This window comes from Cynocephalus volans, chromosome 14, assembly GCF_027409185.1.
Source record: "Cynocephalus volans isolate mCynVol1 chromosome 14, mCynVol1.pri, whole genome shotgun sequence".
In the NCBI taxonomy this organism is placed as follows: domain Eukaryota; kingdom Metazoa; phylum Chordata; class Mammalia; order Dermoptera; family Cynocephalidae; genus Cynocephalus; species Cynocephalus volans.
In genome coordinates this window covers 20,281,998-20,291,381 of record NC_084473.1, presented here as the reverse complement: position 1 = coordinate 20,291,381, position 9,384 = coordinate 20,281,998, and the positions used below count along the sequence as shown (strand labels likewise).

The following is a 9,384-nucleotide window of genomic DNA, read 5'->3' as shown; positions in this document are numbered from 1 at the left end:
GCCAAGGTTCTTTCCTATATATGAATGAGAGTCATTGATGATTTGCCGGTCTACCTGTCTGCTTCTCTTGCTGGCCATAAGACTGTCATATTCACTATAGCGCATTTTGGGGCAAATATATACAGACCACCTACGATAAGCCAGGTGCTGAGGCTACAACAGTTCACAAGACGGATGCGACCTTCGTCTTCACGAAATTTGGGTGTGGTGAGTTCTCAATACCTCTGGAAGGGAGACACTTTTAGCATTTCCCTAAAGTGCGGAGTATCAGAGGCCGGCCATACTAATACTAACAAACAAAGTCGACAGAGAATCAACTCTCCTGTATATGTGGGGAAGAGAGGAGATGCACCGGTAATGAAGAAAGAGAAAAATAGACTCAGGGAAAAAAGGCAGGGGAGGGGAGTGAAGAACAAAGAACAAATGAAAGGGAAGAGAAGCCGGGACTATATCAAGTATGACAGACAATAAGAGGAGGGTAAAGTTCAAAAGAAAGACAGGGGAAAATCCCTGCAGACCACCAGCCCCGAGCCAGGGCGAGGAATCGCCCAGCACTCCTCGCGCCGCGCGCCCTAAAGGCGTCAGCTTCCCGGAGCAGCGCGGCGCGGACCTGTGACATCACAGGGAGGTGGGACTTCCGGCCTCGGTGCCACCTTCCCAGGACTGTCTTCAGGGAGAGCTGGTCGCCTTCTAGGGGGACAGGTGAGGTACTGCTCCCCGCGCTCGGGGTGACTTTGCCCGAGGAGGAACGAGCAGGCAGGCACGCTGCAGCCGGAGCCCCTGCCCCTGCAAGGCGCCTCGCAGAGCCCCAGCTGCCCTTGGCCAGGCGGCCCGCAGTGGCGGAAACGACGGTGCTGCGACGGCTTCGGCGTGCAGAGCCACCTGGCCAGAGAGCCTCTTGGGTTGCTGGCCCGGCAGGAGCACCTTTTCTACGGCTAAATGCAGCCTATCTGTGGGAGAGGTCTTATAGCAGTTGCCTTGGGAAGTAGAGGCTAGGACGTTGGGCAAGCGACCGCGACGAAGTGGCCAGGAGAGGTCAGAATCTGGGCAGGAGATGTTCTTTGCAGCAGACATCTGGTGCTCACGCTGATGTTTATTCACCTTTAAGGACTTAAGTGTAAACTCTCACCCTTGGGTTTGTTTGCTTGTGTGTTTTTCACGCAAGATAGGATCCAAATTGGGACGCTTGAATCCTTAATTCATTAATTCATTTCTTCCCTCGCAAGTAGTTACTGGACACTTTATTCACAAAAGTTTTTTTCTTTAATTTCTTTCTGAAACTGTACGTTGGTTGTCTTTGTTGGGTGTTCTCCCATTTTTCCACCTAAAGGTGAAAGGCCTGCAGACCTTGTAAGGCCCCTCTTCCCAGCATGAAGGATCCTAAGGGACAATCAAGGCAACACACAGATGCTTCTCTAAAATTGGTATTTGGATAACTTAAGTCCTTCAAACTGGATGACTTTTCTTTTCTTTCTTACAGATTGATCCCCTTTCAACATTTTCTCACTCATATAATGTATTTAGGATTAAGTGCTTAATTCCAAAGTCTACTTTTTAAAATATACTTCAACCAAAGGGAAATTATTATTTTCAATGAGTATATTTAATATTTAAGTAGAGAAGTCTGTACAAATTTGTGAAATTCTTGGCTTTAACTTACGTCTAGAGGCTGAAAGTTGCGTTCTGGCACATTAAAAATTTTTTTGCGTGTGTGAAGTCTGATGTAATAGTTGGTGACTTAGAAGCAACAAAGGAGTTATGAAAAAAATTGTCAGTTTTTCAAGTAAAGATAATTCAGTTCATGAGTGTAGTTTGTGCTTTTGTTTTTATATTTCCTCAGCAGTGATGATGGGTTTTATGTTAATCAGATAAGCTTGCTTTTCTGACCCAATTGCACAGATTTGGGAAGAATCTTAGTGGGGTTAGTATGAGGTCATTCAGACAGTGAAATTAGATCGTGTAAAAGCTGTTAAAAAGAAAAAAAAGTTGTTAGAATTTCTGGCCTGATGACCACTTATCAAGGAGGAGAATCTTGATATAACATACGTCTTACTCGTTGCCACTTGAACTGTCTCCTAGTATATTATGCAATTTGTTCTTTTGCCTCTTTAGTATTGCATAAAATTTCAAAGTAATATGTGGAACTGGAAAAATAATGATTTTGCCATTTAAAGTCTTTTGACCTTGGACAAAAAATATAAAAATCTTTGACCTTCAGCTTCTTATTCTGTTAGTTGCACTACCTATTTTGCAGGCCTTGTTAAGGTCAGATGAGAAAGGATGAGAATTTACTTTGCAAATGAAAAGAACTACAAAAAAGAAGGTGGTTTGGTTGCAAGTGGTGAGATAATCATCAAGTCAGGATATAGAAAAGGATTACTTCCTCTGACATGTTATTCTGGCGAAAGATGGGATGGATGCAAATTTAATAGCTATAACAAACTATAAAAAGGATTATGTTTATGCATCTAAATATTATTTATTTATATTGTAAAATATATATAACAAGAATTTCCATTTTAAGCATTTTTAAACATACAATTGCATGGAATTATTTTCACAATGCTGTGTAACTACTACCTCTATTTCCAAAACTTTTTCCTCATTGTAAACATAAACTCTAGACCCATTAAACAATAACTTCTCATTATTCCTTCCCCTCAACCTCACCTCCCTCCCCCACCTCCCATTTCTGGTAAGCTGTAATCTACTTCTGCCTCTGAAATTTTTTTCTTTTTAATTTTTTTTTTCCTAATCGACCCATGTTTATTGTGTATATATACATTTGTATTTAATTGTATATATTGTATATATGTATGAGTACAATATGATATTTGAATACATTATACTGTGTGTAATGATCCTATTGGGGTGTTTAGCATATCCATCACCTCAATTGACTTTCAACTGTATGTTTTGAAGTTTACATGGATTTGTTTGGTAAAATTCCTGATTTTTCTCTTTCATATTACTTATACCAATTGCAATTAAATACAGTCATGCACCACGTAACATTTTGTTTTTAGTTTTATTTTCAGTTTTCTGAAGTTTGACTATGATGTGTCTTGTATTTCTTTGTATTTATAGTACTTGGGGTTTGCTCAGCTTCTTGAATCTGTAGATCTATGTCTTTTGCCAAACTTGAGAAGTTTTCAGCCATTATTTCCTGGAATAATTTTTCAGTCCCAGTCTTTGAAACTGATTATACAAATGTTGGATCATTTGTTATTGTCCAACAAGTCCCTGAGGTACTGAACTTTTTTTTAGTCTGTTTTCCACTGTTGTTCAGACTGAGTAAATTCTGTTGATCTATCTTCAAGTTTGTTGATCCTTTTCTCTGTCAATTCTACTCTAATATTGAGCCTGTATAGCATGGTTTTTATTTCAATTATTATATTTTTCAATTCTGTAATTATATTTGGTTCTTACTTTTAAAGCATTTTATCCTTCAAGGAGAGCTATTTTCAGTATCTATGTAGTTTCTTGGCAAAATTAATGACAGTTTTAGATTGCAAGTATTTGTGTATATAAATATATCATCTTATTCAAGATTTTAAAGCCTCTGCAGCATTACCTCTGTAATTAGCAGAAGCAAAATGGACAGATGTAAAATTTCTCTGCTTTTCTTGGCCCAGACAATTCCTTGTTGGAGACCCTAATAAATGGGGAACAAGGGAGGAAATGAAGAAGAGAATTTAGGTCTTGGTAAATTGAAAATTGCGTGTAGTATCTCACTAGCAGGTGGAGTGGGAATTTTGAAACTCTAGAAAAAGGAAACCAAGAATCAAAAATGAAATGAAAATTTTACCTTTGCTCATTAAACTTTTAATGTTTTGTGATGTAGTTTCAGATTTTAAAATCTCCCTCCCCTTTCTCTCTTTTTCCTTGACTAAAACTCAAGATTTTAAGTAGGACAGGTAACTTTTAGTGGGCATACTTAAGATTTAGTTAATATTGAATCCTGGGATTTATCAATTTTATTCCTACCCCTACTATATAATTAAAAATTAATCATGATGGGCCCATGGCTCACTTGGGAGAGTATAGTGCTGATGACACCAGGGCCAAGGGTTCGGATCCCTGTGTACGGATGGCCGGTTGGCTCACATGGGAGAACGTGGTGCTGACAACACTTAAGTCAAGGGTTAAGATCCCCTTATCAGTCATCTTTTTAAAAAATAATAATAATAAATAAATAAATAAAAATGAATCATGGATCCAATTGCCAGATTCACTGACAGAATAGCATTGTGTTTAAGTTCTTTCTCAGTAAGTCTGAAAAGCTAATACTCGGAAAAGAATTATTTTAATTCAGTGGGGGAAAGGATGGTTTCTTTATTAAATGGCATTAGCACAAGTAGCTTTCCATCTGAAAGAAAATAAAGTTGGATCCTTATATAGGTGGATTAAAGGTTTAAATGTAAAAAATAAAATACCAAAAATTAACAAAAACATGTAGACATCTATATGTAAAATATAGGAGCCCAGAAAAGGCTTAATATCTGTGGTATACAAAATTTTCTTACAAACTGGTGAAAAGATAACTCACTTAGAACCTGTGTAAGTGATATGAATAGACATTTCACAAAAAAGAAAATCCAAAGGCTAACAAACATGAAAAGATGTTCAAACACACTAGTAGTTAAAGAAATGCAAATTAAATAATGAGGTACTTTATACCCAGAGATCGTAGTGGTACCACTTAGTGACGATAGGATTGTAGAAAGAAGATTCCTTCTTAAATTGCTAGACGAAATGTTATTTTTACATTCTTTTTGGAATGTTCAGGTAATACATAAAATTCAACCCAGTAATTCCACACTTGGGAATTTGGCCTATAAAAACAGAATACTGGTACATAAGGATATATGTAAGAACATGGGGATTTAAGGGTACTCATTGCAGCATTGTTCTTAAAAAAAACTGGTAACTGATTGAGTGCCTGTCAACAGGGAAATGGTCAGACATGATGGTATATCTACATTACAGAACCTTTAAAAAAAATGAATTAGAGTCATACTGTTAGTCTTGGCAGGATTTCCATGTGTTATTAAACACAAAAGCAAAGTATATAGAAATGTTTATACTATGCTCCTATTTATCAAACAGTAACAACTCATTTATGAAAAAATATATAAATGCTTATATATATTTGTATGTGATTATAGAAGAATATGGATGACTTATACTAAGTTCATAGCATGGGTTTGGTAGTGATATGGATGGAGGTAACAGGGAGAGGTAGAGTGGGAGGCATGATACAAAATATTTTTAAAAATTGACCATTTAAAAAAATTCCAGCATGACTGATATCTCATTTAAATAAAATTATATGTGTGCATATAAGTAAAAGTTTTAAAACAAAGAACATGAGCTCTGGAGTCATTCAGACTTGTTTGGGTTCAAATTCTGGCTCTGCCACGTTCCAGCTTAGTAGTTGTATGACCTTAGGCAAATTGCTTAATGTCTTTCAATCAATTTTCTCCTCACATATTTTGTTGGGGTTGGAGGAGGAAATAACAGTAACCATCTCATAGGTCTATCATCAGGACTAAATTATATAATATCTATAAAACTCTTAGCACAGTGCCTGACTTATCAGAAGTACTCTAAAATGTTAAGTCCTTGCTATTGCCTCAGTTCTTATGCATGTTGACATTTACTATTTTTAAAATTTCATTATTATCTGCTAACTTTCTTGAAACTCCCCTCTGGCTTAAATGACTACATATCTTAGTTCATGTCCATTTTTAATGTTCCTTTTCATTCTTTTGCTGACTTCTTTCTTTCTATGGGTTAAGATTTAGTTAATATTGAATCCTGGGATTTATCAGTTTTATTCCTACCCCTGCTGTATACCCACAATACAGTAGCTTCTTGTCAAAGAAGCTTTTGAGTTAGGATGACCAGGAGAATAGTGGTGCTATGTATGCCAACAGGGGAGTCAAGATGTAAAGTTTGTAGGGCTGATTTTATATATATATATATATATATATATATATATATATATATATATATATATATATATATATAACAAGGATATGCACATTTATTTGTTCAAATAAATACAAAAACTGAGTAACAGATGACTATCACAATACTCTATAGAAGTAGGGCTTCAAATTTTCACAAAAACGAGATGTAAAACTCATTAAAATTTACATATTTCATTTTATAATTCTACAATTATTTGAAAAGTCTTCCAAAAGTATGCAAATATCTAATTTCAGCAGAGGAAGATGAATAAACTTTTCAGAGGCAAATTAATTTCTTTCTTTCTTTTTTTTTTTTTTAAAAAAAAGATGACCAGTAAGGGGATCTCAACCCTTGGCTTGGTGTTGTCAGCACCACACTCAGCCAGTGAGCCAACCGGCCATCCCTATATAGGATCTGAACCTGTGGTCTTGGTGTTATCAGCACTACACTCTTGAGTGAGCCACGGGCCAGCCCTAGAGGCAAATTAATTTCTAAGCAAATCAACAAGTCTGCTTAATCAAAAGAAATCAGAACAAAAGTTAAATAAGTTTAGCAACATAAATTGCATAAAAAAATCAATAAAACAATACAAACACAAGGGCACTTCGAAAAGTTCGTGGAAAAATTGAATTGAAAGATAATGGAAATCTTTCCATGAAATTTTGTTTTGTTAAGGAAATTAAGAAAACTCACAAATGTTTGGAAATTAAATAGCATTCTCCTAAATAAAGAATGGGTAAAAATAAAAATCACAGGGAAATTAGAGAGGACTTTGAGATAAAAATCAAAACACAACACATCAAAATTTATAGGATGCAGGGCTCATGCAGTGCTTAGAGGAAAACTTATAAACACCTATATTAAAAATAAGAAAAATCTCGAATCAGTAATGTGATCTTCCACCTTAAGTAAATAGAAAAAGTAGAGCAAATTAAACCAAAAGCAAATGTAAGTAGGCAGTAACAAAGATTACAACAGAAATATGTGAAATAGGGAATTAAGAAACAATAGAGTAAATCAACAAAACCAAAAGTTGATTCTTTTAAAAGATCAACAAAATTTGCAAACGTTTGTGTAGACTGACCAAGAGAGAAGACCGAAATTAATAAAATCAGAAATAAAGTAGGGGCATTATTACATTGTCACGATGGCTTTTTTTTTTTTTAATTCATCAATATACAGTGTAGTTGATTTTTGTGTCCCTTTACCAATTCCTCATCACTATGGCCTTTTGTGGTGGTAAGATTTAGTTTCTTTCTCTTTCTCTTTTCCATTTTTGTTCCACCAGTGGGTTTTGTTCTTCCTTGTGTATTCGCGGTAGTGATTTTTGTTTTTTTGGATTCCAGATGCAGGACTTCCTTGAGGATTTCTTGTAGGGCTGGTCAGGTGGTGGTAAACTCCTTGTAGGGTTGATTTTTGAAACAAGATGATTTTGATGTTTGATATGTGAAGTTTGACACATCAATGAGGCACCAGATGAAAACACTCAGTAGTTGGAAGAATGGGATAGAAACCTTGAGAAATAGATAGAAGGATTTTTCTATGTGGCTAATTCTCAGTGGACATAACATCTAAGAGAAAGCACATAGAGAAGGGAGCCGGGGAGGAAAAGGTTCTCACTAGGACTGGAGGTATCATAGAAGCCAAGATAGGGGAGCAGCTGGACAAAGCATATCTCTACTCTGCGCTTTCTGTGGCTCCCACTGTCTTATGGTCTTGTCCTTTATTTTCTTGAAACTTACTGTGTTTGTAACTGAACCCAACTTCCTTTCCTCCAATGAACTTCCCCTTTTATTTCCAACTTTCTATGGGTAGTGCTTCCATTCTCCCCATCTTTGCCATCAAAATCTAAGTCATCTCTGTCACTTTCCCTTCCCTGGCTCTCCATTCATAATTATTAACAAGACTTTAGTCTCCCATTCAATCCTTTTTCATTTCCACTCTTGCCCTCATTTCTTGCTTAGATTATTTTGATAGCTTCCAAACTCTAGTGTAGTCTTTTGTTTTTTCTGCCTTTCACATTCTTTTAAAAGAACTATCAAGTCCTCCCCTTTTTAAAAACAGTCAGATTCCCTATGCCTCCAACATTTTCCCAAACTGTTCTGAGAAAGAAGGTGAGATATTAATGGGAGAGGTTAGTAGGATCACCATCAATGAAATATGATCAAAACAGTTTTAAAAATGTTGTATATTATGTCCCCTTCTTAAAGGTTCAGAATTCTTGTCAATGTACTTTGAAATGCTCTGCAGAACTAAAACTTACATATCTTTATTTAATCTAATTTGGCAGATTGTGTTTTCCAAAGATGACCACAACAATAACTCCTGTACCACATGCACTTTGTACAACATGACTTTGATACTCCTCCTATCTCAATTTTTCTCCTTTTGAATATGGTGGGCTTGTAGCTAACATGGAAGTGATGCTATGTGACTTCTGAGACACTTGCTCTTGGAATCCAGCTTCCATGCTCTGAAGAAACCTAAAATACCCCATGGGGAAAGACCAGATGGAGAGGGCATGTGCAGATGTTTTGGGCCAGCAACCTATGTGACAGCAGCATGTCACCAGACATATGAACAAAGATACTTCCAGATGACTCCTACTCCTAGTGAACAAATCACACCCAGCTGTTGAGTCTTCTCAGCTGAGGCCCCAGGCTTTGGATTAGAAACAGGCTGTCCTAGCTGAGCCCTTTCTGAATTCCTGACCCACATAATCTAAGAACATAATAAAATGGTTGTTTTAACCACTAGTTTTAGGGTAACACCCAGTATTTCCTGAGAACACTTTTTTTTTTAACTGCAATCAATAACTTAGCTTGTGATACATCTTCCTTGGGAGACCTTTTCTGTTAGCCTGGCATTCAAGGCCTCCATAGCCTGGAGTAGGACAACTCCAGTACTGGTCTTTTATTTGCAGCAAATCAGTATCCTACCTGACCAGTATTTTCTTTAAACAGTTGACCCTTAAAAAACCCAGGGGTTAAGAGCACCTGACATCCCATATAGTCAAAAATTCGCCTATGAGTTTCCCCATGTCATTACTTTAGTAAAATAACTTAAACAGTTAAGTAGTTGGCCCTGTGGAATCTGTGCATATGAAAAGTCAGCCCTCCATTTACACAGGTTCTGCATATAAGTGGACCCACACAGGTTAAACCTGTGTTGTTCAAGGGTCAACTGTAGTTTCAATATCTGTATTCTCTGGCTCTTCTAGAAAGCCCTTATATTTATTTGCCATCTGATATTCTCTTTCGTGAAACGTCTGTTCACATACTTTGTCCACTTTTCTATTAGGTTTTCTCATTGATTGTACAAGTTTTTCATATATTCTGGATATGTGCTTGTTGGGAAAAATCTATCTATACATATAATGTATATGTGTGTGTGTATACAGATCTAAAA

At 36.5% G+C, this 9,384-nt stretch overlaps 1 protein-coding gene across 1 annotated transcript in view; it reads left to right on the top strand.

The window, feature by feature from the left end:
• The first annotated feature begins 665 nt into the window (after positions 1 to 665).
• The window catches only part of LDAH (lipid droplet associated hydrolase), a 120,249-nt gene continuing 111,530 nt past the window's right edge, over positions 666 to 9,384 (top strand). The window contains exon 1 of the mRNA XM_063078711.1: positions 666 to 702. The gene's annotated coding sequence lies outside the window, so the exon portion shown is untranslated. The remainder of the gene's footprint in view (positions 703 to 9,384) is intronic.